Source organism: Trifolium pratense, linkage group LG5 (genome assembly GCF_020283565.1).
Source record: "Trifolium pratense cultivar HEN17-A07 linkage group LG5, ARS_RC_1.1, whole genome shotgun sequence".
NCBI classification, from domain to species: Eukaryota; Viridiplantae; Streptophyta; class Magnoliopsida; order Fabales; family Fabaceae; genus Trifolium; species Trifolium pratense.
In genome coordinates, this window is record NC_060063.1 from 55,573,997 (window position 1) to 55,586,347 (window position 12,351).

General features: G+C 37.7%; 1 pseudogene; it reads right to left on the reverse strand.

The window, feature by feature from the left end:
- Positions 1-6,906: 6,906 nt before the first annotated feature.
- Positions 6,907-9,348, reverse strand: LOC123886933 (annotated as a pseudogene).
- Between the last annotated feature and the right edge of the window lie 3,003 nt (positions 9,349-12,351).

The window sequence follows — 12,351 nt, forward strand, 5'->3', positions numbered from 1 at the left end:
GGACTGGTTGCTCTCTTCAGACTGAGTGTCCCCTTCATCATCAGAAGTACCCTCATCAGCAGTTCCAGTTTCTTCATCTGTGGACTCAGATGTTGTGACAGTTGTCTCAACATCCTTTTCAGCAACAGTTTCCTTCACAGGTTCTTCCTCAGCAGTTGCAGTATCAACTTCTTTATTCTCATTCAAGGATGTTTCAACATCCTTCATAACAACTTCTTCAGTAACAACAGGGGTTGATTTTTCAGCCACCATCTCAGCAATTGTTGGTGATTTCTCAGCAATATTAGGCTCAACCTCTGTAGGAGTGTCTTCCATCTCAGTATCAACAGGCATATTATTCAGATCTCTCTTCTCAGCATCAGATCCCAAATTATCTTGATTAGGGTTACCAGCAATTGAAATAAGTGTTTCAACAACTTCAGACACAGATTTAGGGTTCTGAGATTCTTCTTCAGTTGTTTGCTCAGATGTTTTAACATTAGATTCAAAAACCAGATCAGACATAGAAAGAGGAATTCTAGACTTATAATCCCTTCTCTTCTTCTTAGAACTTCCTTTACCAGATTTATCAATAGAAGGGGAAGTATCGTCACTTACTTTTGGAGCTTTCATCTTTTCAACTGATTTTCCTTTTACCTTCTTCTCAGCAACACTTGATTGAGTCTTGGATTTGGAAGCACGAACAATTGTAACAGGGACGGCGTCTTTGATGATCTTCGATGGTTCGATTTTTGCTTTTGATCGAGTAGAACGGCCGGACTTAGTAGTTTGTGATGATTCAGACATGTTTGGATGAAGGTTTTTGAAGTTGGAGAAGATGAACAGATGGAGTTTGATGAGAGAAGTGTGAGAATAGGGTTTACGGACAAAAGCTAGATTTTGGGAGAAAAGTAATTGAATGCGTGTGATGACATATTTAAGGGAAGTTTGTAATGATTTCCCTAAATTAGCGTGCATTAATTGATGGGAGAGAAAACGGTTTCCTTTTGCACGCCTCAACTGCTGTAACTGCTATGCTTCTTCATGCAGGCAAATTCCTAATTTGCCCCTTAAAAATTCAAACTGATTAGCATCAAGCGCCTTTGTAAAAATGTCAGCTAGCTGTTCACTTGTACCAATGTGCTTGAGTTCCACACAATTTTCTTCAACAAGGTCTCTGATGAAATGATGCCTGATGTCTATGTGTTTGGTTCTTGAGTGTTGAACTGGATTCTTTGATATATTGATTGCACTCAAGTTGTCACAATATAATGTCATGACATCTTGGTCGACATTATATTCTTTAAGCATCTGTTTCATCCACATCAGCTGGGAACAACTGCTTCCTGCAGCTATGTATTCAGCCTCTGCAGTAGACAGAGACACACAATTCTGCTTCTTGCTGAACCATGAGATTAAATTATCACCCAAAAAGAAGCAACCTCCTGAAGTGCTCTTTCTATCATCAGCACTTCCTGCCCAATCTGCATCACAATACCCTACCAAAGTTGAATTCTTTGTCTGGGAGTACAGAATCCCATAATCACTGGTGCCCTTTATATACTTCAGAATCCTTTTGACTTGTACAAGATGGCTCATCTTTGGCTTGGCTTGATATCTTGCACAAACACCTACAGCAAAGGTGATGTCTGGTCTACTAGCTGTAAGATACAATAGACTACCAATCATGCTCCTGTATAGGCTTTGATCAACATCAATGCCATTTTCATCTTTGGTTAGCTTTAGATGAGTAGCAGCTGGTGTTCTCTTGTGTGCTGCAGTGTCCATTCCAAACTTTTTGATCATATTTTTCGCATACTTGCTTTGAGAGACAAATATGGTGTCTTCCATTTGTTTGACTTGCAGACCAAGGAAGTATGTTAGCTCACCCACCAAACTCATTTCAAACTCTGATTGCATCTGTTGTACAAAATGTTGCACCATCTTATCAGACATTCCACCAAATACTATGTCATCAACATAAATTTGGGCAATCATCAACTTCTCTTCTTGTTCTTTGACAAACAAGGTTTTGTCATGGCCTCCTTTTCTGTATCCTTGACTAACAAGGAAATTTGTCAGCCTCTCATACCAAGCCCTTGGAGCTTGTTTCAATCCATAAAGCGCCTTCTTCAGCTTGTACACATGATCAGGATTGGCAGGATCTACAAAACCTTTTGGCTGCTCCACATAAACCTCTTCATGCAAGTACCCATTTAGAAAGGCACTCTTGACATCCATTTGGTACAGCTTAAATTTGAAGATGCATGCTATACCGAGGAGTAGCCTAATAGATTCTAGTCTTGCTACAGGCGCAAATGTTTCATCAAAATCAAGTCCTTCAACCTGAGTGTACCCTTGAGCCACTAATCTTGCCTTGTTTCTTGTTACAACACCATTTTCATCTGACTTGTTCTTGAACACCCATTTTGTGCCTATGACATTAACACCATTGGGTCTAGGGACAAGATCCCACACATCACTTCTTCTAAACTGAGTTAGTTCATCTTGCATAGCTTCTATCCAAAACTCATCAGTAAGAGCCTCTTTTACATTCTTTGGCTCAATTTTTGAAACAAAGCATGAATTAGTAACTACTTCATTTGTCCTTCTTGTAGCAATTCCCTGGTTAGGATTCCCAATGATGAGGTCCTTGGGATGGTTCTTCTGTATTCTAATTGAAGGAGCTTTACTAACAGGACCAGGTGTAGGAATTGTTGATTCATCATCTGAATCTGATTCTTTTTCTGCTACTTCTTCTTCGGATGTTGGCAAAGTTGTTGCAACATCATCTTCAGTGTCAAATGTTTTAGCAGATGTCATATCATCTATCACAACGTTGATAGACTCTACTATTACTTTGGTTCTCTGGTTGTAAACTCTATAAGCCCTGCTGTTTGTTGAATACCCAAGAAATAATCCTTCTTCACTTTTAGGATCCATTTTTCTTCTGTGCTCTCTATCAGCTAGGATGTAACACTTACTTCCAAACACATGAAAGTGTTTGACAGTTGGTTTTCTGCCTTTCCACAGTTCATATAGTGTTGTAGAGGTTCCAGTTCTGAGTGTGACACGGTTGTGAATATAACAGGCAGTATGCATAGCCTCAGCCCAGAATGATATGGAAGATGTTTTGCATGCAACATTACTCTGGCTGACTCTTGTATTGTCCTGTTCTTCCTTTCAACAACACCATTTTGTTGTGGTGTGATTGGAGCTGAGAATTCATGCTTGATTCCTTCAGAGATGCAGAATTCAAGGAAGCTTGCATTCTCAAATTCTTTACCATGATCACTTCGTATTCTAACAATAGCAGAGTTCTTTTCTCTTTGGAGTTGAAGACAAAGTTCTTTGAATGCATCAAAACTTTCAGACTTGTCTTTCAGAAATTCAATCCATGTGAACCTTGAAAAGTCATCTACTATTACGAACGCGTACCTTTTTCCTCCAAGACTCTCCACTTGCATTGGCCCCATCAGGTCTATGTGCAACAGTTCTAGTACCCTTGTTGTGGTAAGATGTTGCAACTTTGGATGCGACATCTTTGTCTGTTTCCCTATCTGACATTCTCCACATATACTCCCTTCCTCTATTTTGAGCTTTGGAAGTCCTCTGATTGCCTCTTTAGCTATTGCCTTTTTCATGCCTTTGAGATGCAGGTGGCCAAGTTTTTGATGCCACAATTTTACCTCATCTTCTTTGTTAATAAGACATGTGGATACATCTTCTTCTTTAGGAATCCAGAGATAACAGTTGTCTCTAGACCTTACTCCTTTCATCAACAGTTCTCCTTGCTCATTTGTAACTAGGCATTCAGCTTTTGTGAAGTTGACTTTCATGCCTTGATCACAAAGTTGACTTATGCTGATAAGATTTGCTTTAAGCCCTTTTACAAGCAGCACATTATCTAGCTTTGGTAAGCCATGGTTTGCAAGTTTACCAACTCCCTTGATCTCTCCTTTGGCCCCATCTCCAAAGGTCACAAAGCTGGAAGCATATGACTTCAAATCTTCAAGATAGTGTTCAACACCTGTCATGTGTCTAGAACAGCCACTATCAAAGTACCAAGTTTCTCTTGAAGAAGCTCTCAAGGATGTATGAGCTATTAGACCCGTGATCTTCTTCTTTTCTCTCCATTCCATTCTGGTTGTAATATTAGGAAAAGCAGGTGTATAGCTTTCTTGATGAACTCTCCTTGGATATCCGTGCAGCCTATAGCAGAAGGGCCTAATGTGTCCTTTCCTACCACAATGATGGCATGTCCAGTTATAGAACCTGGGCATAGGATGTCCCATCAGATGTCGCGACAATCCTCCTGACACAAACGTACTGCTGATTGGAGTATGTACAGTAGCATTGTTGAACTTCATCTGCTGCTTTACTCTTTCATGTTCAAAACCAATGGGCTTAGGTTTCCCATAGTTTTGTCTCTGTAACATTTCCTCAAAGGCATCAGTACCTTTGGTCATCATTTTAGCCACTTTTGTGATTTGATCCAAGTCAGCATTTAACTTGGTCACTTCTTCACCTTGTTCAGCAACTTTACACAGGAGGTTAGACTTCTCCATTTCCAACTGTCGAATTTGACTACTCTGATCTTCAACCTTAATGTTGAGATTATTAATGTTCATGAGTAAGTCATTTCTTTCAGCTTGTAGTTTGCCATTGATCTTCTTTTGTTTCTCCAATGCTTTGCAAACTTCTATGCTTCTATTATGAAGATCTTTGTAAGTTGCAGCTAGTTCCTCATAAGTTACCTCCTCATCACATGATTCTGAGTTAGATACACATACCCCTGTTAGAGCATTAACAAATTTGGCAGATTCTTCCTCCTCTGAATCTGTATCAGACCATGAAGCCACAAGACTCTTCTTTTGCCTTTTTAGAAAGGTTGGACATTCAGGTCTGATATAGCCAAAACCTTCACATTCATGGCACCTAACTCCTCTTTCATCTTCATTTGTCTTCTTCTGAAAGCTGGACTGTTTGTTGTTGTTGAATCGACCATTTGGCTTGGCCCTTTGATCTACTTTCTTCATCAACTTGTTGAATTGTCTCCCAAGCATAGCCATGGACTCAGCTAAGCTTTCTTCACTTTCAGATTCAACTTGTAAGTCATCAGCAGTGCTTTTTGAGGCAAAGGCTAGATTCTTATCTTTCTTTTCATTCCTCCTGTTCAAGCCAATTTCATAGGTCTGAAGTGATCCTATGAGTTCATCTAAGTTCAGGCTGGAGAGATCGTGAGCCTCCTCAATGGCTGTTACCTTCATATCAAATCTTTTAGGCAGAGATCTGAGTATTTTTCCAACTAACTCCTCATCTGAGATAGGTTTTCCAAGCGCATCAAATGAGTTTGCAAAATCAAGCACATTCATTTGAAAGTCATGAATGGTTTCTTCCTCCTTCATTCTGAGATTCTCAAAGTTGGTTTTGAGCATCTGGAGCTTAGACAGCTTAACTTTTGATGTTCCTTCATGAGCTTTTCTCAGAATTTCCCACGCAAGCTTAGCAGTAACACATCTCTTTACAAGCCTAAACATATTAGCATCCACACCATTGAAGATTGCATACAAGGCTTTGGAGTTGCCAAGTGCTAGATCATCCTCATCTTTTGTCCATTCATCATGTGGCTTCTTGACATTAGTTTTATTGCCATCTTTGTCAAGAACCATTGGTGGTTCCCATCCACGTAACACAGCCTTCCATGTCCTGCTGTCAATTGATTTTATGAAAGCCTCCATTTTAGATTTCCAATAATCATAGTTCTCAGGACCTGTCAGTAAGGGGGGTTTAGACACTGACCCTCCTTCTTTATCCATTGTACCAGAAAGTACTCTCCCTGGAGCTCACCCAAAATAACAGAACAGGGTGCCCGCTCTGATGCCAATTGAAATTCTGGTATCACTAGAATGATGTTGCCTAAGATGTCCCAACAACTACTTTGTGAACAATGTTGTTTTCTATTGTTGGCACATCTTATATAACATATAAAAACTGACAGAGAAATAAATAAAAGACACAAGTAATTGTTAACCCAGTTCAGCCAACTGCCTACTCTGGGGGATACCAATCCAGGAAGGAAATCCACTAATAGCTCTAGTTACTAAGACCTCCAGCAAACCCTAGGATTTACGCCTTACACTAAGACCTCCAGCAAACCCCTGGTTTACGCCTTATAACCTCGACACTACTCATGCAACTTCTGCCTAGGAACTCCTAGACATGAGATCCCATCTCACTTCCACTCACACAACACAACCTGTGTTGATTATACAATGTTGGGAAAGATGTGGTGACAACTTGTCAAGACAACACTTCACTCTTGCTTAAAAGCTTCAAGTGAATCACACACGGTAAACTCCGTACTTCAAAGCTTAGGAGCAACCTTAAACTAATAAACTTACTTCTTAACTCGTGTTATAGAATCCACAAGCAAGAATTACAATCAAATAATAAAAGACTCAACAAAGACTCAATATGTGAACTAATAATTTTTCAATGAGATACCTAGTCTTGAGCTTGGTCTTCATATATATAATGATTAGGCACGCTCCTCTTTCTTCACAAATGCTCAGACGCTCCTTGAGAATCATAAAGGATGATCTGATACTTTTTCAATCTTCATTAAGGATATATCAAGACTTTCCAAAAGTGTTTAAAGGACTTTATATGATAGGATAAGTCATCCAGCTATTCCATTAAGTTTGTCTTATCCTTAAAGCTCCTGATCAGATCAAATCTCCATTGAGCGTGCTCTTTAAGTGGATTTCCATAAATAGCAGATGCTCTCATAAATGCGCGAGATTTCCATGAATAAATATGATGTTGTAACATGTTTTCCAACATCTTGTTAGTATATTTGTTTTAGCAAAATTAAGCCAATTCGAATATCCAACAAAAACTCTAAAGAAATAGAGTACCTGAGAATTGAGATGTTACTTCACATAACCAACACAGAATTCAGGGTTTTTTACTAAGAGATCTATTATGTAACTCTAGCAATCGCCCAAGAGTTTCTAAAGACCATCTGTCCTCATTTTGGGCATAGACCTTTTGATTTAGAGAATCAATTATTATGCTGACATTGCCAAACCCATATATTTGATGGCCATTATGCATTCTACCAGGTTTAAGTTTGAACAGTAAACCATGATCCCGAGCATAGGCTTCAATGATTTCTTTCACGCTCATTTCATTCGCACCATCTGCACTGATATAGGCTGCTGCTTTCTGATGAGTCTCAAATTTCCTCTGCTCACTTACCCTGATATAATAGCTTATCTTCTCCTTCAAACCAGGTTGGACAACTTCCATGCCTTCAGCAGCCTGGTTCATCATAACAAGACCGCAATTGAGCTTGTATCAAATAAGTTCATTTGCCAAAAGTTCTTTTGGAATAAGTTCTTTCCAGCCCAAAAACCATTTCAAAACTTCATCAAAGTTAGGATTTGAGCACAACCAACGATACAAAACTGTAAGCCACTTGGTAAAGAAGATATCCATCGTGTCAACCATCAGATGAACCGGGATAACTGAAGCCCAGTTCATTACCCAATAAAACTGATCAAGTTTCTGACTTGCTGGGTTCACTTGAAAGTCATCGGATACAAATACAGCCTTCAGCTTTGGTACAATAAAACGGTGCATAAGTTGTTGCCAACTATCAGAATCAAATACAGTCTTCCAAGGGGACAATATGGCATATGCAGAACCATCACTTGGATGCCACGCATCAAGAACAGTACTCAATTTGAAACGAATCGTCTGGTAGATACCCTCCAATTTGTGCCCTAGCATAGGTAGCCATGGATGCACCCATGTGTGGATAGGAATGGTCTCTTGATGTGGTTCCCAAGTACCAACTGCACTTGATAGTTTTGCCATGACTATGGTGTCTAATATAGTAGCAAGAACTGAAGAAGGAAGTAATTTTTCCTATGACTCCAAAAACCTTAGCATCGGCTCAGGATCCCGTGCATGCCAAGTATTGATACCAGATATTCTAACAGCTGGTAATACAACCTCTGAAACCAAGTGAGTATAAGGTGACGACGTGTCCCAAATATCAAAACAATCATCACCTTGAAGCAATTCCTTCCACTGTGATACCAACTCCAAACCATGAGAAGGATTTCGAAGAGGATCCCATCCTTGGAACACTCTGATAAACAAAGGTAGAGCATATGAACAAGCAATGCATGACAAGTTACACAACTTATAGTCCTCAGGATATCTTTTGTGCATGTCTCTAGAGCATTGAGCAAGGGAGTCCAGTGTTGATGTTCCTATGGTGTTCTCTTCTCCAACTTGGTCCAGCACATTCAATATTTTCTCATAATTATCCAACTGATTCTTTTGAAATGATGCCTCAACTTCCAAGTTCTCTTTTTCTTTTTTCAAGCTAAGTGCTATATCCCTCTCTTTCCTCAAATCACTATCTATCTTTTGGATGTCAGCCTCAGCAAACCAAACTATTAGTGCTACGTTATGCTGAAGCTCAGGCATTGGGACATCCTCTTCCTTTGCTTTCTCCTCAGCATTCAAATCAGAGAAATTTGTATACACTCGTACCTCTGGGCCCCGCATATCATAAATTTTCTGAACAACCTCTGAATCTTCTTCTTGCTTGCTAGCCAACAAATCTTCAGCAGTTACATACTCTACTTTTTTCTTCTTCTTCCACTGCTTTAACCACGAACTTCCAACTGTAGGCTGCACATCTCCTACCGGTGCATTCTTCTTTTCCGTCTGCAAAGTAGGCAACGGCGTTGTAGTCTTCTTCGATTCATTAGATCCATTCAAAATATCAGGTTTCATAGCCTCAATAGGATTCAATATACCCTGCTGATTCGTCCCAAGACCACCACCAAATTTATAACCCATCTTCGCCAGAAGCTTACTTCCAATTCTTTTTGTATGATTCTCAAAAGCCCCAAAATCCAAAGATACCCCCTGACCTAGACCAGCATTCTGCTTCTGCGCCTTCTTCTTCTCCTCCAATCTCTCCTTCTCCCTCCTCATTGCTCCCTCCTTAATCTTCTTCCCAAACTCAGTAGGCAAAAAATCATCATCACCATTATCATTCACATCAGATTCATTAGAACCAAAATTCTCATCTTTTTCTTTCAAATTATCATCAAAATTATCTTGATTAGGCATCAAATTTAGAGCAGCAACAAAAATCAACGGTTTAGTGAGGTCCTGTTTCTTCGAAAAATCACGGTATTTTCTTCGCTTTCTACGGGAATACTCATCATCATCATCGTCTTCAGAATCCGCAAAAACTCCATAGAGAACATCCTCTGTGGTTTGATGTCGTTTCTCGCTTCGCTTTCGACAGTAGAATTCACCTTCAAAATCGTTCTCCATTTCAAATTTCAACAAAACTGGGGAAAGCCAAGGGAGACGGCGGACGGTGTGCGCAGCGGCGATTTGGTTATGTGAAGAGTTGGGAGAGGTTTTTTTTGTATATATATATATATATAGACAGCTTATTAAAAAAAAATCTTTATTATATATATATATATATAATATAGAGACAGCTTATTAAAAAAAAAATCTTTTAAAAAAAGGATTTAAAAAAAAAGAATTATAGAAACTCTTCTCAAAAAAAGATTTGAAAACAAGGAATAAAAAAAAAATCTTCTAAAAAATTAAAAAAAATCTTCGTATCCAAAAAAAAAAACTTTATATTTTCCATTTTTTTTAGAATTTATGGTTTTGTGTTTATGTTTATTTGTGCTTATGTTTATTGTGTTAATTATTTCTTATAAACTTATTTATTCAATTTTTTATGTTTCAGGGACAAATAATGGTCCATATTTATTTTTAATCAAAAACTATAAATTTTATTAGAAATATTTAGGCTTAATTATATCTTTGGTTCTTTATCTTTATTTTATGTTTATCTTTTAAAATTTCAAATTGGTCCCTTATCTTTTCTTCCGTTTAATAAGTTGGTCCATTCCGTCAACTTTTTGAATGACGGTGACACTAGCAAACGGAAAACACACGTGGACTAACACCTGGATTTTTTAACATGTCATATGTCAGGTCATTTTCTTTAAAAAAAAATTTTACAAAATCTTTAAAAATTATGAATCTTTTAAATTTTTTTTTTTTAAAAAAAATCAATAATTCCATTTCAATTCGGCTTAATTAGTAAAATGGTCCCTTAAAGACATTTTTTGTTTCAGATTGGTCAAAAAGGTCCGAATAGGTCCCTTAATGAAAAAAATGTCTGAATAAGTCCCTTAAAGACATATCCGTTAATCAGTTTGGTCCCTAAAAAAATGTTCGAATAGGACTAAACTGATTAACGAATATGTCTTTAAGGGACCTATTCGGACTTTTTTTTCTTTAAGGGACCTATTCAGACATTTTTTTCTTTAAGGGACCAATATGAAACCAAAAATATCTTTAAGGGACCATTTTACTAATTAAGCTTTTGAATTGAGTGTTGCTCTATAGCAACATAGAGTGAGTGAGAGAGGGAAAATGGCTCAACCTTACCCTCTCTGTTCTTTCATCAATTCTTTCATCACACCCAAACTTCCCAACTTCAATCATACATCCAATAAATTCAAAACTTTCTTCTCTTGCCAACCTTACAATTCTCTTCAAGATGCAAATCTCAACGACCCAGATGCAAAAATCTCATCTTTATCCAAACCTAAAATCTGGGTCAATCCCAAAATAAAATCGAATTTGGAATAAACCCCAAACAGCGATTTCATCTCTTGAATCATGTGATCCTAATAAGCAACAAGTTTATGAAATCTTGAGTGGTTTAGGAGACAATGTTACACAAAGATGTTATGGAAGATTTGCCCGAAAATTAGCTAGTGGAACTTAAAGTAATCCCACATAAAGACAACAATGCAACATCTTGTAGCACCCCAATTATGTCCTAGCCTTCTTCTTTTCTCCGCGATTACGATCGATTTATGTCGCTTTTTTATAACGATTTATGTCGATTTATGTCCTAGCCTTCAACAATTGCATCAGTGCACCTGCAGACACATAATTAACTAAAAAATGGTGAACAACAATAAAGGCTCAAAACATTTAGAGTAAGAACAGAGTCAAAGAGTGATATGAAAATAATTGCATTTCTGAGGTTAGAAAGAAAATCAATCTATCAGATTCATCACATTGGTACATTTCTAACAAAGCCATTTACAAATAATGTACTCCATTTACTTTTGTTAATCTAAAAAATGAAACAACAGAAACCAAAAGAAAATTCATTCAAAAAGAGAAGAAGAAGAAAAGAAACCAAATAAAATTAAATTAGCAGAGATTTTGAGAAATGTGGGTACCTTTAAGATTATGTTTGGGATGTGAGCAATTTTGGACCATGTTGCACTTGTTATTGTCTCACATTCTTCCATTAAGAGGGGACAATTAACTATTTCTAGGGTCTGTAATTTGGCAAGACGAGACATTCCTTCGGGCAGGTAAGCTATAATTTCACAGTAATAAATGGTGATGTGCTGAAGTGAGGAGAGGTTCAAAATCCAATCTTTTGGAGGGAAGGAAGATAGTTGAAGTCTTCCAAAAACCAAGTTCCAATATCCTGAATTTTTTGATCAGAAAAATTGACAACTTCAAGAAGCTCCAGAGAAGTTAGATTTTGCACCCAATTTTCTGGGAATTTTTTCATATCCAGATCAACGTTCTCTAGCTGCAAGTATTTTAGCTTGGAAAGAGGAGGGAATTCAATCAAACATTTTGAGTTTATTGTTGCTTCCAATGTCTCCATATTGGAACTACGGAATTGTAGTCTCTTGTCAAGGTTTGGAAAATAGGCACACGGTTCAACATTGGACATTCGTCAATTGTTAAAAAAGAAAGTCGTGGAGGAAATGGAGGCAAGGAGAGATTGTGTGACTGTGAACAGTTATGGTCATCTTCATTGACAACATCGTTCATCCTCCACCATCCCTTCAACTTATTGTTTTCGCATAAAAAGAGTCTTTCTAAAGATGGGAAGAATGTTTCAATATTAGCCTTTGCAAGCTTAGTGATAATAGAAGCATGACCTTGACCAAGGATCAATATCAGAACCTGATGATGCTGCTTAAGAAGACAGGTTCAGAAAACATGACTAAGAGAGGTAATTCCTATGTTGCCAACTACATCTGTTTTTGCTTACATTAAACAAAATGAAATTATTCATATTCCTATAGTAGTGAATTTTCCTAATGGTAATGTAATAGCTGCATGCATAAGTGGAGCTGTGGAGAAATAAAGATATCTAATGTATTTGCCTCAGTTTGAAGTCACTCTAAACTAAGTATCAAAATTGTGTAATGAACAAAATTGCAATTTGATATTTGAGACTAATAGATGTGTGATACAGGCAAAGAA